This window comes from Schistocerca nitens, chromosome 11, assembly GCF_023898315.1.
Source record: "Schistocerca nitens isolate TAMUIC-IGC-003100 chromosome 11, iqSchNite1.1, whole genome shotgun sequence".
In the NCBI taxonomy this organism is placed as follows: Eukaryota; Metazoa; Arthropoda; class Insecta; order Orthoptera; family Acrididae; genus Schistocerca; species Schistocerca nitens.
The window spans coordinates 117,835,511-117,842,295 of record NC_064624.1 but is presented as its reverse complement, the minus strand read 5'-3'; the positions used below and the strand labels follow the sequence as shown (position 1 = coordinate 117,842,295).

At 39.7% G+C, this 6,785-nt stretch overlaps 1 pseudogene; it reads right to left on the bottom strand.

Annotated features, from left to right (window-relative positions):
- Window positions 1–6,043: 6,043 nt before the first annotated feature.
- LOC126214071 (5S ribosomal RNA) lies at window positions 6,044–6,160 on the bottom strand (annotated as a pseudogene).
- Between the last annotated feature and the right edge of the window lie 625 nt (window positions 6,161–6,785).

Below are 6,785 nucleotides of genomic sequence, written 5' to 3'. Positions count from 1 at the left end.
TATGCAGAGAAACGGGCTGGTGATCTGCTGCTGTACTGAGGCAGGTGGAACAATCATCAGTTATTTTGCTCCCCAAATAGCAAAACTCATCTACTACTCTAAGTGTCTTACTTTTGGAGTGTACAGTACGACGAACGAGCAAACATTAATAACCCCGCCCCGACGCAATTGGTGCTTTTTCGGCCGGGAAAATCAATACTAAAGATCGGATGTGTAGGTACTTTACAAAAGCAGCAGTTTCAAGTCAACTCGTGAAGTATTCACATGTGTGGGTAAAAAAACTATAATAGGACAATAGGCGCGAGTAAAATGAACTATCGTCTAGAAACGGCAGCAAGTGGAACGAGGTGGCAAGCGACGTCAGCGGCGGCTGAACTTCGAGAGACGGCGTTTCTGCAGTAGCAGCCAGTGAGCAGCCGTGTATGGAGTGCTGACCCGCAAAACTGGATCGGTGGAAGCAGGGCCTGGCGTACGGACCCGCTGTTGCATCCCACCGTGTCAAAGACACGAAGAAAAACAGTTTTGTGTGTGTGTGACAAGAAACTTTGCAAAATGGCTGAAAATAATCAGTCGGTAGTAGATGAGAAACTGAAGGTATATTTGGGAAATGTAAACTATGAAGATGCTTCCATGATAACAGGTTATTTCAGTTTTGACATATCACAAGCTAATTATAGTGGTTTACCTGAGCCAGTGTCTTCTAATTATGGAATCGAAAACGAACTGGGCAGGGTGAAAGCCGATGCTAAATTTAGACCTGTAACTGTAAAGAAAAGAAACAGGAACCAGTGTCAGTTGTGGGGAAATCAAGGGCTAGTGTGTCGGAAATGGTAATGAATATTATGGCAAAAATGAATGGATTGAGCTCCGAAATTAAAACGTCATAAAGTTCTGATAAAGTCGATAAGATAAATAAATTGGGTGTTGAGATGGATTCCAAAATGAATAAAATGGGGTCTAGGCCTAATATCGACACTAAAATGAATAAATTAGGTTCATATATTAAAACCTCATTAAGTTCTGAAATAAATGAATTGCATTCTGAAGTTGATCAGGGTATTAATAATTTGTCAGCTGAAATGGAATCCAAAATGGAAGATAAAATTTCGAATGTGAGAGATTCGTGGAAAAATGACCTGCCTTTGTTTAGCAATAATGTTAAAAGAGAAGTTAATCAGGTAAATGTAATACTGCTATTGTAACAGTGAAAAGTGAACTAACTTCACAGATCCAGCAAGTTGCTGAGAACAACCAGCAGTTAAAGCAACAATTACATTCAGAAATAGATAAAATTCAGGAACAGATTCAAAATGTAGAAAAATGCTGTGAGGATAGTCATGTTGTCTTATAAAGTAAAGTTAAATGGGGAAAAGATGTATGTGCAAAGTTTGGTTTGCAAGTTGCTAGTAAAATTACCAACATAGAAACTGTTGTTGTTGTGGTCTTCAGTCCTGAGACTGGTTTGATGCAGCTCTCCATGCTACTCTATCCTGTGCAAGCTTCTTCATCTCCCAGTACCTACTGCAACCTACATCCTTCTGAATCTGCTTAGTGTATTCATCTCTTGGTCTCCCTCTACGATTTTTACCCTCCACGCTGCCCTCCAATACTAAATTGGTGATCCCTTGATGCCTCAGAACATGTCCTACCAACCGATCCCTTCTTCTGGTCATGTTGTGCCACAAACTTCTCTTCTCCCCAATTCTATTCAATACTTCCTCATTAGTTACGTGATCTACCCATCTAATCTTCAGCATTCTTCTGTAGCACCACATTTCGAAAGCTTCTATTTTCTTCTTGTCCAAACTATTTACCGTCCATGTTTCGCTTCCATACATGGCTACACTCCATACAAATACTTTCAGAAATGACTTCCTGACACTTAAATCTATACTCGATGTTAACAAATTTCTCTTCTTCAGAAACGCTTTCCTTGCCGTTGCCAGTCTACATTTTATATCCTCTCTACTTCGACCATCATCAGTTATTTTGCTCCCCAAATAGCAAAACTCCTTTACTACTTTAAGTGTCTCATTTCCTAATCTAATACCCTCAACATCACCCGACTTAATTCGACTACATTCCATTATCCTCGTTTTGCTTTTGTTGATGTTCATCTTATATCCTCCCTTCAAGACACCATCCATTCCGTTCAACTGCTCTTCCAAGTCCTTTTGCTGTCTCTGACAGAATTACAATGTCATCGGCGAACCTCAAAGTGTTTATTTCTTCTCCATGGATTTTAATACCTACTCCGAATTTTTCTTTTGTTTCCTTTACTGCTTGCTCAATATAACAGATTGAATAACATAGGGGAGAGGCTACAACCCTGTCTTACTCCCTTCCCAACCACTGCTTCCCTTTCATGTCCCTCGACTCTTATAACTGCCATCTGGTTTCTGTACAAATTGTAAATAGCCTTTCGCTCCCTGTATTTTACCCCTGCCACCTTTAGAATTTGAAAGAGAGTATTCCATTCAACATTGTCCCGGGGCCTTGTTTCGACTCAGGTCTTTCAGTGCTCTGTCAAACTCTTCACGCAGTATCGTATCTCCCATTTCATCTTCATCTACATCCTCTTCCATTTCCATAATATTGCCCTCAAGTACATCGCCCTTGTATAGACCGTCTATATATTCCTTCCACCTTTCTGCCTTCCCTTCTTTGCTTAGAACTGGGTTTCCATCTGAGCTCTTGATGTTCATACAAGTGGTTCTCTTATCTCCAAAGGTCTCTCTAATTTTCCTGTACGCAGTATCTATCTTACCCCTAGTGAGATAAGCCTCTACACCTTGCATTTGTCCACTAGCCATCCCTGCTTAGCCATTTTGCACTTCCTGTCGATATCTTTTTTGAGATGTTTGTATTCCTTTATGCCTGCTTCAATTACTGCATTTTTATATTTTCTGCTTTCATCAATTAAATTCAATATTTCTTCTGTTACCCAAGGATTTCTACTAGCCCTCGTCTTTTTACCTACTTGATCCTCTGCTGCCTTCACTACTTCATCCCTCAAAGCTACCCATCTTCTTCTACTGTATTTCTTTCCCCCATTCCTGTCAATTGTTCCCTTATGCTCTTCCTGAAACTCTGTGCAACCTCTGGTTCTTTCACTTTATCCAGGTCCCATCTCCTTAAATTCCCACCTTATGGCAGTTTCTTCAGTTTTAATCTACAGGTCATAACCAATAGATTGTGGTCAGAGTCCACATCTGCCCCTGGAAATGTCTTACAAGTTAAAACCTGGTTACTAAATCTCTGTCTTACCATTATATAATCTATCTGATACCTTTTAGTATCTCCATTATTATGGAGGGTGAGAAGTTAGAGAGGTGTTTTGATTTGTTTATAGTGGACAGGATGTTAAAAGCCGACGCTGCTAATGGAGTGAAAGAGGATCCAGATAAGGTATGTGCACTTTCCACGGAAGGGGTATGTTTTGACAGGCGTGAAGTACTGCAGAATTTGTTAAAAGACCCTGAGTCTGTAAACAGAAGAGAATATATTGGGAACCTATCATTGAAGTAACTGTATTTAAAGAAACGTTCCTTGTTTAATAGATACTCGTTCTGAAGTTTGTGCAGTGTCTCAGAATTTTGTTAATGCTCTCCCTGAAAGTAAGAAATTGTCATAATGACAGTGAGGGAGAAGTGGCCGAGCGGTTAATGCGCTGCAGTCTGGAACCGCAAGACCGCTACGGTCGCAGGTTCGAATCCTGCCTTGGGCGTGGATGTGTGTGATGTCCTTAGCTTAGATAGGTTTAAGTAGTTCTAAGTTCTAGGGGACTGATGACCTCAGCAGTTGAGTCCCATAGAAAAAAAGTAAGTAAGTAAGACAGTGAGGGGGCAGAAAATTAATGTGGCTACTGGGAAAAGCAAGAAGGTGGTTAAACAGGAAATATTGTTACCAATCATTCTAAGTGGAGTACAAATAGAACTAATTTCTTTGATTGTTAATGGACTCAGTGTTCAGATGTTGGCAGGTGTCGAATTCTTACGTAAATATGAAGAATGGTTTAATTTTGGGACAAATGATGTGATTATTAGAGTAAACGAAAAACTGGTAGTTAACCCCTTTATAGGATAAAGACAATGTGTAGACGACGAACAAAGTGATATTCCGATAAGATACTGCAGGGCCGCAAAGTTGATTGATGGTTACAATGAACATGGAGAAAGGAAGGAAGTGAATCCTTCTGAGATGAAAAATGTCAGGATTAGGATCGAGGAAAAACTAAAGGAATTAACGGAATTGACAGAAGTACAAAAATTAGGTTTGAGACAAATTTTGAACAAGCATTGTGAAGTGTTTTCTGACCAACTCAGGTTAGTGAGGGATTATGAGTGTTAAAGAGGCTGCACATTTTTTCCGAAAACCATTCGCTAATCCAGAAGTACATAAGGAAGCAGTTCGAGACTTGATACAGAAAATGCTCGAATGGGGAATAATAGAAAAAACGATTAGTGTATATAATAACCCATTGGTGGTTGTACCTAAGAAGGATGACACTATTAGGCTTGTCTTAGACGCTAGGGCATTGAATAAAATTATATTACCAGAGAGTGACAGGCCTGAAAATATTGAGGAGCTATTACAAAAATTTAAAGGGGCATTTTTTTTTACTTCTATGGATGTAAAGTGTGGTTACTGGAATCTATCTTTGGCTAATGAATCTAGAAAATACACAGCATTCCTGTTTGAAGGGCGATGTTATCAACATAAGGTGGTGCTTTTTGGTATAAACATCAGTGTTTATGCTTTTGTTAGGGAAATTTCACAGGTTTTAGGGGACCAATTATTAAAGAGGATTACTGTTTATGTGAACGATGTATTGCTCTCAACTCTCACTTGGGAAGAACACTGCCTATTGAGAGACAAAGAATTAGACGCAATTAAAATGGGGGAATGAAACTGAAAGTGGACAAAACAGAATTTGTTAAGAAAGAAATTAAATTCTTGGGATATATAGTTAGTGGTGAAGGAATTATGCCCGCTCCAGGAAAGATAAAGACTATCAGTGATTATGCTGCACCAAGAACTTTTAAGGAATTAAAAGAAACGTTTGGGTTTTTGGGTTTTATCGCAAATTTGTGTCTGGGCATTTATTTAATGCGCCTTGTTTGAAGGAATTACTTAAGAAAAAATTTCCCTATAAGTGAACCCAGGAGTGTCAAATAGCATTCGAAGAACTTAAAGAAGCACTGGTGAATAGTCAAATGTTGAACCATCCTGATATTTCTAATCCTTTTTGTCTGGGAGCAGATCCATGTGGTTACGGTCTGGGGGTGGAATTATTCCAGATCGAAACATTGGGAGAAGAGCAGGTCCATAAAACGATTGCATTTGCAAGTCGATCGTTGCAACAAGCATAGAAGAATTATAGTATTTCTGAACTGTAAGCATTAGCCGTTATTTTCGGATTGCAGAAATTTGATCAATAGCTTTTGGGACATAAAGTTATAGTTTTTACTGATCATAGTGTTTTGATCTATTTAAATACATGTCAACTTAAACTCAGCAGACTGAGGAGGTGGTCTATGTATTTACAGCAATTTGATAATGCAATGAAATACATAAAAGGTTCTGAAAACATTGTGGTGGATGCTTTATCCAGAAGCCTAATAGAAAAGGAGCAGGAGGTAGATCCATTAAGCAACTGGGAATGTGGTGAAATTGGTTAAAAGCAGGATAGGTCACCCTGATTTTCCAAAATTAGCTGAATATTACCAGATACACAAGGATATTCTGTTTAGGAGAAGAAAGAAAATGAATGAAGATCGGCGTATTTGTTTCCCAGAACAACATGTAGATTTATTAATTGATTTTTTACATGGGAAAAAAAGCACTCCATCGTCAGGTCACGAATGGCCTACCGGGACCATCCGACCGCCGTGTCATCCTCCGAGGAGGATGCGGATAGGAGGGGCGTGGAGTCAGCAAACCGCTCTCCCGGCCGTTATGATGGTATTCTAGACCGAAGCCGTTACTATTCGGTCTAGTAGCTCCTCAATTGGCAGCACGAGGGTGAGTGCACCCCGAAAAATGGCAACAGCGCATGGTGGCTGGATGGTCACCCATCCAAGTGCCGGCCACGCCCAACAGCGTTTAACTTCGGTGATCTCACGGGAACCGGTGTATCCACTGCGGCAAGGCCGTTGCCTATTTGTACATGGGAAATATGGACACTACTGGGTCCATAAGTGTATTGCTAAATTATGCAAGGTAGTGGGACTTATGACCACAGCAGTTGAGTCCCATAGTGCTCAGAGCCAGAGAGCAAGGTAGTGGTTTTTGACAACATGTGGTGTAGAGTTCAAAAGAGGCTAGAATCCTGTGACAAGTGTCAAAAAGTACGAGCAAGTAAGAGAATTATACAGGGACATATGTACTCTGTGGAACCTCAGAATAAACTAGATTTAGTAGCTGTGAATCTTTTCGGCCCTCTGCCAGTTTCAAGGGAGGTTGTGAATATGTGTTTGTATTGGTGGATGGATTTTCAAATTATGAGAGGTTTTATCCTATTAAGAAGGCTAATTCCAAAGTAATTGTGAGTAAACTGGAGAAAGATTATTTTGCAAACGTTGGGATGCCGAAAGCCATTTTATCAGACAATGGGACACAATTTATATATAAACGATTTGAAGAATGTTTGAACAAGAGAAACATAGAAAGTGTTAAAATTTCGGTCTATTTTCCACAAGGGAATATGTGTGAAACGATAATGAAAGAGCTAAACCATCTCTGTAGAACAAGCTGTCACAAGAAGTACACCTCTTGGGCTAATT